At 41.9% G+C, this 13,709-nt stretch overlaps 1 pseudogene; it reads left to right on the top strand.

Annotated features, from left to right (window-relative positions):
• The window catches only part of LOC149158904 (F-box/kelch-repeat protein At2g29830-like), a 99,522-nt pseudogene extending 86,763 nt beyond the window's left edge, over nt 1-12,759 (top strand).
• Nucleotides 12,760-13,709: the final 950 nt, after the last annotated feature.

Raw genomic sequence — 13,709 nt, 5'->3', positions numbered from 1 at the left:
TAGCCCACGTTACGGGCGTCCAATAACACAAACCTCTTGGAAATTGCAAATATCGTGGCCTAGATGGGTCTGAAGTAAGCGATGGAAGAATGCTAAGAGGAAGCCGGATAGCTGCAGACCCCATAATGATAATACACTTTGGGTACGGTCGAAAGACCAAAGAGCGATATGTGGGAACGGATTCAGTAGATTGTCACACCGCAACACTCACAACAGCGGAGCCCCTTTACACATAAAGCAATTCGAACCGCTTAGGAATACTACTAAGAACGACTGAGTTGTGACCTTGCTATCATGGTTGTGCACACATCCTCAGAACAAAAAAATGGCTACTCAAGTAACCGAGCAGTGCTTGCAGCCCGGGCTGGCAAGGACATTACGACGACGCACCAGCAGTGCAAACACCTGACTAGTGGTTGACGCTACAGTCTCAGCGCCCCGAGCAGTTGAAAGAAGGTGTGGGACTATAAACAAGTCTGCAAGAAGCCGGGCCTGTTAGTGTCATTCTTTCCAGCCTTCCTCCAGTGATCAAACATGCTCTTACAAAGTGATTTTGAAGTGTCAAGGTCAAATTTTGTCATTTCAGTGAGTCTTCAAGCAAAATTTGGTCACTATGCATTAGGTCTAGGGTTTGATTTCACTCCTTCTAAAATTGCCCAAATGCCAATCTATGTCACTATTCAGCTGAGTCTATCATCATTCATAGGGTTTTCATTATCATGTCAGTGTCGAATGAGTCATTTTACACCTTGTTCATGCTTCAATTGCACCTAGGTAAGGTCATTTCCCTCTCCTAGGGTTTTGAAGGCAATTTCTCTTGGATGGTCAAATCATCGGCAAAACTTGTTTCCTGATGTTCATACACCTTCCCCTATCCTTCATGTACCTTATCAAATGCTTCCCATCACTGAGATTCCCCAAATTCCTCATTTTCCCACAAACCCTAGTTTCTAGCTACAACCTGGCAATTTTCTAGGTTGGGCCTGTGTTTTGCCCTTTTGGACCTCTTCCCCTCACTCGATCTCCGCAATTCCACTTTCCCCTGCTTCCTAACATCCCTCCCTACTTCCAAAAATTTCCCCAAGAATTTAGAAGCCCCTTATCCCCTTCATTTCGCTTCATTTCGACGAAATTCCTTGTTTCACACATCGGGATAAGTTTCACTCAAAAGGCTTTTCAGAGCAATCAAATATGAATTTTGGAAAACTGAGAGAGTTTTTTGTCCACAACAGGCCAAGGAATAAAAACCTCCTTCACTTTTTGTACATGTGTCATGGTTTTAGAGAAATGTCAAAATTACAATCGCCAGATCCAAGGAGGTTGGCCAAGGCACTAAAACGACGGAAAAGGCCCGATCCACTCCAAATTTTGGCCAAAGCCTCTTTGAATGAGCATGGTACTTGATTGGGGACTCCCAGCCCAAATTTCAAGAAATTTGGAGAAAATTTTGTCAATTGTGAATTTTTTGTGCCAAACACAGGTTTTTGCCCTCAACGCGTAGCGCGCCGCGCGCTACCCTGAAGATGGGCAAGTCCATTTCTCAAAAACTCAGCATTTTTTGATTTTTCATGCAAAAATACACTTGCTCAGCAATTTCCAAGAGATTCCATCAAGTTTTGAGCCTCCAGAAGGTCAAAAAACAAGCAAAAAATGACTTTCTGCCACCTTTTTGACACACAGGAAGCAGTCTTGGGAGATTGCAATTTTGGAGGGGCAAATGGTCACCAAATTCAGAAATTCCACTTGGGTTGGAAAGTAGACCTCCAGAAATTTCAAACAAGCCCACGTTTTCCTCATTTGGAATCCGCAAAATGCCTCAAAAGCAGGCCCAAAGGCGCGCTACGCGTTGAGATTCAGGGCGCTACGCATCAGGCTATTTTCACAGAAATGCACCTACAGCTTAGCAAAACGCAGTTTTGACTAGGTTTGACTTTTTGGAGTGGATTTTGATCCTCCTTGATGTAAATGATGTAATTTTATGATACTTTGACACTTATTTATCTCTTCTAGAAGATTCATTCATGAAATAGGCAAAAATTTAATGAATGAATTGGTTTCCTAGCTTATAGAGGCAAGTTGTTTTGACTGCCTAGATTTTAGTGCTCAGTTTGGAATTGGTTGAAACAGCTCCTAGGATAGTGAGCTCGACCCCTAGAGGCAAGGAAAGATGTTATATTGCCTATATTATGTACTTTCTTGGTCATTTTCATGGTTCGACTCTTGAGGGAGAAAGCTTTCTATTGTATTACTCATTGTATCTCTGCAATTTTGGCAAAGGAAGAAAGACCAGGGTTTTGCAGTCCTTTTTGGGATTCCTGTGGTTACATGTATTGATGGTGTGTTTCTCTTTGTACTTGTAAGTTTTTTATGCGAATCATCTTCTTACTTTTCCTTCTGCAAATTAGGCAAATGAAGTGTTAAAGTAGAATTCATGATTGCCATGCTTTGCTTTTAAGTTTGCTTAATATCAATGTTTTCATCTGTTTAAGGGGAATTCAAGGTGATTTCTTGCTCTCCTTAGCTCCTCACCAGTCATTCTCATCCATCAAACTCTTTCAAAGGCATCAATACAGTCTCCTATCTTGCCCCAAAGAGCCCCCTGCGAAAACTGTGTCCAATCCCCGCACCCAAAATTGCCTTTCCCGGATTTTCCACCAAAATCCTAAAAATCTCAAATCAAACCTTTTATCAGTTTACTAGCCTAAAATCATTGTTATATATTGGTTATCTCCGCCCTTTGAAGATCTCTGCCGAGATATACCGGAGAGAGCCCTCTCCTGCCCCGTAGGGCTAGCTACGAGGCTAAGTGGTTTGATGTTGCCTTGGAGTTTGCCTTTCTCAGCCTGAGGTGAAATTTCAAGCGCTAACATATTGGCGACCATACTGGGGAAGAACAAATGGTTTGCTTGTTGATGTCATTTGTTTTATAAGCTACAGATGGAGCTTGAAGTTATGCCAGGTAGCCTTCGAAACGCTTTTTCTTTGCATTAGCGGAAGTAGATAAACACTGCTTCAGTCAATCTCCGGTCTAGCTTGTAAATGTGACATCTAACTTGTTAATTACCCCAGTACATGCATCAAGTCCAGATTTGATTGTTGATGGTGGACAACGATCAGACACTGGAAAGGCTGAAATCATTCACTTGTCAACTCTAAATCATTTTCGAGATCAGATCCAAAGACTCCACTGGAGGATGATCCCGACCAGCAAAAACATGAAAGGACAACATGGACAGATCAGGTACTCAAGTTGGAATTTCATCCAAGACATTTTGTTCTTTGTCATAAATTATTTCTTCTCTTTTCCCAAGAATGTCAAGAAGGCTTTGCAAAGTATACTATGTTTGAGAAGAGATCCTCGGCCTGCAGTTGATTCTTTCCCTTTGAAGATTGTGAATACCAAAGATTTGCATACCTTTGAGCTTGATCAAGATCCTTTTTCCAAATTTTGTGATGACCATCTTCAAATTGATGAGCCCCAAGCAACCAAGACTAATTCTATACCTGCTGAACATACCCCTACACCTTGTAAAATTCCAGATCGGTATAAACCTCTTATTTTACCTTCTGTTCTCCATCCTTTCCCCAAAAACTATGATCTATACTTTCCGAGGTTTGATGGTGAAAGTAAGAATGTCAACGCTGAGCAACATGTGCAGAATTTTGAGAATTTTCTAGATCTTTTTGAAGTTGATGAAGAAGATGTTAGTATAAGGCTTTTTGCTCTTTCTTTGCAAGCCAAGGTGAAGAGTTGGTTCAAAACCCTGCCGGATGCAAGCATCTCAAATTTCCGGCAGTTCATCAAAGTTTTTATTGATAGGTGGATGATCGGGCAGAACCTTTTCTTGATTGTAGAAGAGTATAACCAGTTGAAAAGACTGCCAAGGGAGACAGTACAACAGTTTTCAGCTAGATTTAACCAAGTTTATTATTCGATGCCAGTTGATATAAGACCTTCTTCTAGATCTGCTCTCTTGCACTATCCGGGTGCCTTTGATCCGGAGATGGAGTTTCAGCTGAGAGAAAGGGATATTGCAACACTTCACGAGATGCAGAATAGTGCAGTAAATGTAGTGGCTCATCTGCTGATCCGAAGGGAAAGGTTGAAGGAAGAAGATATGAAAAACATAGATCCGGAAAAATCAACATCTCTAGAGGTGAAGGTTGACATTTTGGTAAGTGCAGTGGAAAAGATGATGGACAGGATCACCACAAGAAATGATTATAATGTTCAAGCCCATGGCTTGCTAATTGAAGAAGAACAAATGGCCGCTCCAAAACATTTTGTTTCTTATCCTAGTTGTCATAGATCTGATAATGATTGTTTTGTAGATCACCTTGGTCAAGAAAGAACTGTTGATATGACCTGCATGCTTGATGATGTCTTTTATACCGATGGTTTGCCTCAGTTTGATCAGTATGATGATGATTATGTTCTCCAAACAGAAGCTAATTTTGCAGACAAATCAGCAGCTAGTTTGTGCGAGGAAGAGGTTCACTTACAGCAGCTCGAGTACAATGATCAAATGATGCATATCAGCTATGACAGTGACGAAGAAAGTGCAGCAAATTTTGAAGTAAGTGAAGGATCTTTGCCTTTTTGTTTTGATTCGTTTCAGTTCATCAGAGATAACTACCATGCAATCAGAAATCAAATGTCAACAAGTCTTGATTTGAATCATCTTGAGAGCAATGAAAATTTTGTTCAAGACTTCTCATATTCAGATTTGCAACCCCTGAAAGCCATTGATTGTCAAGTTGCAGCTGAAGAGTTGGAAGTGGACACACATGATTTAATGATTCAAGGTGGCTCCGTACCATTCTGTTTTGAATCATTTTAGTTTTTAAAGGGTAGATTGCATAGTAAATCTTCAAATGAACAGCCTATAACAAATCAGCAATCTCTCAGTGTTAATGTTGAGGATGAGACAGATAACAAAATTCTTGAGCAGCCTATAGCATCAGATTTGCAGCCACCAAATGAAATTGAAGGGCAGATTACAGATGAAGCTATGGAAGACGAAATACATGATTTGATGATGCAGGAAGATTCTATACCCTTTTGTTTCGAATCATTTCAGTTTATAAGGCAGAATCTTCGTAAAATCTCTCAAGAAAAAGATGAACAGCTAGAAGGATGTCATACATTTTCAATGGATACATTACAGCAGTCTTTTCAAGTTTTTCATGATCCAATAGTTGATGTTTTGGATGAGGTTTGCAGCCAAAGTCTTTCTCCATTGACTACATGTGAGCTTGAAACATGGGCTGATATGAACTTGATCCGACAGCCGGTTTCTTTGTCATTTTCAGCAGAGGTCTCGTCACAAGGCTCAGATCAAAATTTGCATTCATGGTATGAGGAAAAGAGATGTAATCCATTGGATGAGCTAAGTTCCAGTGTGCATGAACTTCAAGATCCTTATGCAGTGTTTTTGGAGGTGGAGAGAGAATTCATATCATTCTACGGATTTGTTTCCAAGCTGTCATGGGAGTTTCCTTTGAGTAGTTCTCTCTTGTTGCTCATAAGTGAGCACTTGCGGAGAATTCGAACAGCAAACGGGGTACTTACTTGGTTGCACTAGTTGTTTCATTTCACTTGATTAGGTGATGAATGAAACTGTTAGAGTAGGTTGTGATGAATAAGCTCCCCTTTGAGCATCATTTCCAGTTTGTCGGTTGTGTTTAAGTATTGAGTCAGCTTTTAGTCGAGTGAGAGTCAATTTGTGTTGTCAAGTCATCAGTTTTTAGTCATGCATTTCAGTTTGAGTTTTTGACTCCATTGCCCAATGGATAAGGCACTGGTCTGCTCTCCCAAAGCTCTGCAGTTCTTGGCACCTCTAAGGAGCTACCATCCCCATTGGAGCCAATTTTAGTGTCAGTCTTTCCAGCCTTCCTCCAGTGATCAAACGTGCTCTTACAAAGTGATTTTGAAGTGTCAAAGTCAAATTTTGTCATTTCAGTGAGTCTTCAAGCAAAATTTGGTCACTAGGCATTAGGTCTAGGGTTTGCTTTCACTCCTTCTAAAATTGCCCAAATGCCAATCTATGTCACTATTCAGTTGAGTCTATCATCATTCATAGGGTTTTCATTATCATGTCAGTGTCGAATGAGTCATTCTACACCTTGTTCATGCTTCAGTTGCGCCTAGGTAAGGTCATTTCCCTCTCCTAGGGTTTTGAAGGCAATTTCTCTTATATGGTCAAATCATCGGCAAAACTTGTTTCCTGATGTTCATACACCTTCCCCTATCCTTCATGTACCTTATCAAATGCTTCCCATCACTGAGATTCCCCAAATTCCTCATTTTCCGACAAACCCTAGTTTATAGCTACAACTTGGCAATTTTCTAGGTTGGGCCTGTGTTTTGCCCTTTTGTACCCCTTCCCCTCACTCGATCTCCATGATTCCACTTTCCCCTGCTTCCTAACATCCCTCCCTACTTCCAAAAATTTCCCCAAGAATTTAGAAGCCCCTTATCCCCTTCATTTCGCTTCATTTCGACGAAATTCCTTGTTTCACACATCGGGATAAGTTTCACTCAAAAGCCGTTTCAGAGCAATCAAAGATGAATTTTGGAAAAGTGAGAGCATTTTTTGTCCACAATAGTCCAAGGAAGAAAAACCTCCTTCACTTTTTGCACAGGTGTCATGGTTTTAGAGAAATGTCAAAATTACAATCGCCAGATCCAAGGAGGTTGGCCAAGGCACTAAAACGACGGAAAAGGCCCGATCCACTCCAAATTTTGGCCAAAGCCTCTTTGACTGAGCATGGTACTTGATTGGGGACTCCTAGCCCAAATTTCAAGAAATTTGGAGAAACTTTTGTCAATTGTGAATTTTTTGTGCCAAACACAGGTTTTTGCCCTCAACGCGTAGCGCGCCGCACGCTACCCTGAAGATGGGCAAGTCCATTTCTCAAAAACTCAGCATTTTTGGATTTTTCATGTAAAAATACACTTTCTCAACAATTTACAAGAGATTCCATCAAGTTTTGAGCCTCCAGAAGGTCAAAAAACAAGCAAAAAATGACTTTCTGCCACCTTTTTGACACACAGGAAGCAGTCTTGGGAGATTGCAATTTTGGAGGGGAAAATTGTTACCAAATTCAGAAATTCCACTTGGGTTGGAAAGTAGACCTCCAGAACTTTCCAAAAAAACCACTTTTTCCCCATTTTGACTCCGGGAAGTGCCTCAAACGCAGGCCCAAAGGCACACTACGTGTTGAGATTCAGGGCGCTACGCATCAGGCTATTTTCACAGAAATGCACCTACAGCTCAGCAAAACGCAGTTTTGACTAGGTTTGACTTTTTGGAGTGGATTTTGATCCTCCTTGATGTAAATGATGTAATTTTATGATACTTTGACACTTATTTATCTCTTCTAGAGATTCATTCATGAAATAGGCAAAAATTTAATGAATGAATTAGTTTCCTAGCTTATAGAGGCAAGTTGTTTTGCCTGCCTAGATTTTAGTTCTCAGTTTGGAATTGGTTGAAACAGCTCCTAGGATAGTGAGCTAGACCCCTAGAGGCAAGGAAAGATGTTAGATTGCCTATATTATGTACTTTCTTGGTCATTTTCATGGTTGGACTCTTGAGGGAGAAAGCTTTCTATTGTATTACTCATTGTATCTCTGCAATTTTGGCAAAGGAAGAAAGACCAGGGTTTTGCAGTCCTTTTTGGGATTCCTGTGGTTACATGTATTGATGGTGTGTTTCTCTTTGTACTTGTAAGTTTGTTATGTGAATCATCTTCTTACTTTTCCTTCTGCAAATTAGGCAAATGAAGTGTTAAAGTAGAATTCATGATTGCCATGCTCTGCTTTTAAGTTTGCTTAATATCAATGTTTTCATCTGTTTAAGGGGAATTCAAGGTGATTGCTTGCTATCCTTTTCTCCTCACCAGTCATTCTCATCCATCCAACTCTTTCAAAGGCATCAATACAGTCTCCTATCTTGCCCCAAAGAGCCCCCTGTGAAAACTATGTCCAATCCCCGCACCCAAAATTGCCTTTCCCCGATTTTCCACCAAAATCCTAAAAATCTCAAATCAAACCTTTTATCGGTTTACTAGCCTAAAATCAGTGTTCTATATTGGTTATCTCCGCCCTTTGAAGATCTTTGCCGAGATATATCGTAGAGAGCCCTCTCCTGCCCCGTAGGGCTAGCTACGAGGCTAAGTGGTTTGATGTTGCCTTGGAGTTTGCCTTTCTTAGCCTGAGGTGAAATTTCAAGCGCTAACAGGTCCAGCGAAGCACTTCCCTCCCAATCGCAGTAGTACCCGAGGGGCTGTGCTACTGCTCGGACTAGTCAAGAGATGACCGTTAGCACCATTATTCATGACAAGGATGTTAGGGTATGGCAGGAAGGAGCAAGAAGCAGACCTTTAAGGCAAGGGTTCCAAGTCGAATCCGCTGAGATCTGCCAAGGGAACGTTAGCTCTACGCTAGAAAAGGAGGGAAGAAAGTCGTTCAAAATTTCAGCTTTATCTTACAATCAGGGCACAACATGGGCATATTGGCAATATCCACTAGAGCAGAGCAGCAAGCAACCGGCTCCCAGACAACTCATGAGTATTATGGCCAGAACTTGAGCATGATTTGTGGAAGAAATGCAGTTGAATCCAGAAGAACCAAAGGGTGGGAGTCAGGCACCGAGGGTTCTGAAATCCCCACGCACACCGTGAAAGAAAAAGACTAAGCAAAAGACAGGAACAGTTCGAGCCTCACCATGGTTCACCAAGCAATCTGTAGCCGATAAGGGCAAAGCCATTTCCATTGAAACCGACAACAATGGTGATGATCTCCAAGAGTTGCTTGACCAGATAGATGCACAAGATGAGGAGGAAGTGGATCCATTCCAACTCCCATCATTACCTCCATATCTTTCTCCATGGCGAGGGTCAACCAAGCTACCCAAGGACTTAGACGTTGCGAAGGCTGAGCTTCAAACCCCACTTCTTCCAGATGACATAAGGTTTGAAGGCTTTCCATTGGGGTGCGTTCCGAGCCTCAAGTTTGAAGATTGGGATCTGGCCGACCGTGATAAGTTCCCTGAGCTGGCCAAAGACATGTTATTACCACAGGTATGGCTACTAGGTGTGGAGAAGGTAGGCATCCTCAACCTCAGATGGCTACCTCACTACCATTGTGTGACTATTACCACATTTTTAATCCTTCAACTACTCTATCTGGTACATGATGGATTCCTATGGTTGGAAGAGCCGATCCTGATCATAGCTGAACTAATCCACTGAATAATGCACCTACCACTAAAGGGAAATGATCCTGCTAACACCGCAGGAACCAGTAGCGAGGTAGGGCTCGCCGAAACAACAAAAACACGATATCAACTGGAGAAAGGTAAGCGCGGATATGTCATAGCTAGCATCAACGATCGAGCCATCTGAGTGGCTACCCAGCTCCTCGCTTGTAAACTCATGAGGAAATGCCACGTAGACGAAGTACCCACTTCTGTCATTGCGCTGGCTGGACAGTGTGCCGAAGGGGTTCAGTTCAATTGGGCACAGTTCTTATGCAATGAATTCCTGACCAACTGTCAAGAAGCACAGGACAAAGGTAAGACATTTCACTATGCATGGTTGCTTTTGTCAATTCTCTTGGTTACAGGTGAACTACTGCAGGATAGCCAGTTCCCCAGCATTACAGATGACCTCCCTGAGGCAGTGCGGTATATGGCGTTATGCGGTACCAGGGATGTGACAAGGGTTTCCACAATTTGCACATTTTGGACCTCTATGGAAGGAAGCATAAGGACAAGGATTGCTCGATGACTATGAATGTCTCCCACGATCTATAATAATTTCCAGAGCACAGCTGAGTTTAAAGCCGACATGCATCACTTGTACATCCGAGCGTGGAAGGATCTAGAACAGTCCTGGGTCGCACTTCTGTTCATGGCAACAGATGAGGCAATCTACGCAGTTTTGGTAGCATGGCCACTCGAATGGCGCACCCCAGATAAGGCCATCCTCGACCAACTCACTACGTAGTAGCAAAAGAAGGACCGACAGTAGTGACTCATGCACCTGGCATAAAAGGCATGTCGGGAACAACAGATGGCCTCGCAGCAAGAAGCATCTAAAAATCTGCCAATAGAAGAGATCAAGATAGATCAGGTATTGAACTCAGACCAGGAAATAAAGGTGCAGGACCACGCAGACTAGGTCAAGCGATCGCGCACAGAAGACTCACCAACTGCCTGAAAAAAGTCCAAAATAGCGAAGGCATTGGAGAAATAATTTGCAGCGAGTCCTACTACTACCAGTGCCTTGCCCGCTCTAATTATAGAGCAAACAATTGTGTTGGGGGAGATTAGGATGCAATTGGAGGCAATGCAAGCACGCTCTCTGGGCAGGGTCCATCTCAACAACAATACAACTGAAGCTGAGCAGATGGTGCACACACGCACACCGAACACTGTACCATTGCCATCCGATGCTATCCTAGCCAAAGGCACCGGTGACGACTATAGTTGGGAGTTAAATCTGGCTACCCTACACAGAGGGTCACTCTACCAACTGTAGGATGGAATCACTAATGAACTTCGGGTGAGGGAAAGTCGTGCCCTTCGCACTTTGATGGAGAAAAAAGACGAGTTGGAACAAGTAAATCTTCAGCACGCTGCCTTGGTTGAACATTATTGGGATGTCAAACAAGCCGTAACAGGAGCATGCAACATAGTTCAGGCGTTAGATATCCCCATGGACCTTCCAACCATTACCAAGGTTCAACACATGGCCGCAGGAGCTCGCATGGCCCAAGAAGCGGCCACAAAAGCATAGGGGGAGCTTACTCGACAAATAGCAGAGCTCAAACTCCAGGCGCAGCAACCATTGGCGGACCATGAGCAACGTCGCATGGAAATTCAAGCTGGCATGGAAGCAATGAGATGCATAGTTCGTGACTATTTGGGGCTCCTAGATCAATCTATTGGTATACTTACATCTCTCCAAGAGGATCCCACCATACAGCGCATAGAAGATGAGGTGCACGCACTGCAACTAGCCTTTGATACAGCTTGTGGTGATGCACAGATGGTCGCTCTCACACAATAGCTAGCCAAAATGCGGGAGGCCTAGGCTCTCAAAGCCCAAATGGACATTGCACGACAACAAGAGGCAGAGCTTAAAGAACGCATTCAACCTTGGCTCGATGAAGTATTTGTCGTCTCTACAATGATTGAGGGCAAGTTAGCACATATGCAGGCAGTATGCGATTCCGAGCAGGCGAATCCAACTGACACGGATGCATCAGTGACTCGGGTGGAATAGGTACAACGGATCGCTGCAGAATTTGTTGAAGAAACACGTGTTGTGCAGAAGTTAGTAACCAACCTCTGTGAGAATATCGTCGTGCCAGCCCAATGACTCGGGATGAGTCACAATGACTATGTTGGGGGACTGTTGGGTAGTGGAAGCCCCGCGCAATGGTTAGGAGGCGCAAAGACGAACATTTTGGGTAAATTCAGGGTAAAGACTCCGCTGAAAGCGCGGAGAGTGAAGTATAATAGGTTGAGTCAAAGGGTAGTCCGCCCAAAAATAATGTAAAGAAATGTAAATAAGGTCAGCCCATGCAGAGGGCGCGGGCCAAGGAAGGGTATAAATAGAGTGAGGCTCTATGGGTAGAAGAAATGGGGAGTTTTGACAAGGAATCTGAAATATAAAATGTAATGGGTACTTGAAGAAGATAGATTGAAAGCGTCTGTAAGTCTGAGTCGAGGGATAAGGGTAGTAGGTAGAGGCTCTGCAGCTGTGTGTGCAGAGGCCTGGAAAGTCCGCAGCTATGTGCACAGACCCCTGCAGCTGAGTGCGCAGGGCGGATCTGGATGTATTAAAGATAAAGTGGAAATAAAGATAAGTTTCTTCTGAAATTCTGTGTTTCTTCTGAGCTGTCATAATATCTGTTTAATTTAATCTTCTTATGGTTTAAATGAATGTAAATCTGGGTTCATTTTAATGTGTGAATCAGTTGTGTTGGTTAAATGTTTGCTTAAAGACCTTGGTAATTGGTAACTACTTCATCTAATAGAAAAGCACACTAATAAGAAAGATATAATCAAGCTGGATCTGTGTGAAGACCGAGCAGCACAGAGCTGTAAACTAGTGTACAAAACCTCTAGACCACACCTAGACATCCTTAGGGTGTGGAAACCTGGTTCCAGCACCCTCCCCTGCTACCTCAGGTGAGACCTTAGTCCGCGCTCCGCGACCTGTTGCCGAAAGGGCCAGTAGCTACGAGATTTGTTTGGCTAAATAACTCTTCCGAACCTCGGTCAGGCCCATATAAGCCAACAGGGTTTGGGGTTTATTCTTTATCCCATTTTTTTAACCATCACCACAATCAGCAAAAGAAATACTTATGAGAGGATACCCTATGATTCCATTGAAGTTCCTTTTGCAACTTGGAGGAAATTGACCCAAAAACAATCATAGTGAAAGGAATTATTTTTTTCTTACTTTGAAGGTAAAATCAAGGGGTAAAATTTTGAGCATAATAGATGGCTTGTGTTGCAAGGCACTAGGAATAATTTTTTAAATAGGTTTTACAAGGCTTTCTTATTCAATTTAAGAGATATGCTGGAAGTGATTTGGAAAAATGAGAATGAAATTGGATTTTCTTGTCTAGATATTCATAAGCTCCCTGAGTGCCTTTGTTTTAAATTTACATGTTTTCATTTTGAGGTTTCTTCTGGTAAGCCATGGAGCGTTAGCACATGTGTGTCTCTTCTTGAATAATAGTTTTGAGGTGTAATAGTAATCTTAAAATTTCAACATTTTGTATAAACATATGTATTAACTTTTCATGGATGAGGAGATTATAGTTATTTTTTTTATGTTCTATTGAAATGAGATAAGTTGGGAAATGTTGTCTCTTTTCAATTTTTGGCCCTGATTATTGTGCACAATGCAACCAACAAAAAACTCACTAGTTATTATCCCTTATGGTTACACTTGTGAACAAGCAAGGTCTCATAAGAAGAACCTATGGGAAGTTGTGAGAACCAAGTTTCTGCATATGTGAGGGGAATAGGAGTCTAGTTGGGGCCATGATTCTGCCACACCTAAACTCTAGTCTACGTACAAACTTTACTTACAAACATTCACGGAAAAATAAACCATTATCACTAGAAAGTAAGTTAAAATAAAGGGGGGAAACATTTACCCACAATACGTGAATTCAAACAATTAAACATTATCATTATGATTACACACAAAATGTAATAACTTCATTACATGAATATGGGACAATAGATATAGGGAACTCCAATTATTATTGCTTCCAAAACAAGTGCCAAAATCATAGAATATATCCTTACCCCAATTTTCCCCTCAACTCACTATTCTAAATCAGCATAACAACATTATACTCATCAACCCAAAATGCCCAAATGATTAATAACCAAGCAGTCATCCAACAAATTGTCTAATGAACCAAACCTACCCGTCATCTTTTGTCAGTTTATACAAATTTACAAGGACAAAATACCACAAGAAATATCCAAGTATGTGATTACCATTTTTCCATGGGAAAATAGATTGTCCTTTCTAAATTAGGCCAAATAAAAATAGGGGCATTGAAATTTTCAAACTTAGCAACTCCCGCCTAGTCACTCTTTTGCTTATGTATCATTTTCGATTGTGTTATTCTCCCTATCATACTAATGTGTCATACTTTTCCATATCCA

The sequence above is a fragment of the Pinus tabuliformis genome, chromosome 5_2 (assembly GCF_031772625.1).
Source record: "Pinus tabuliformis cultivar Carrire ecotype Pingquan chromosome 5_2, CPIR1, whole genome shotgun sequence".
NCBI classification, from domain to species: domain Eukaryota; kingdom Viridiplantae; phylum Streptophyta; class Pinopsida; order Pinales; family Pinaceae; genus Pinus; species Pinus tabuliformis.
This window is presented reverse-complemented; position numbering and strand designations above follow the sequence as displayed.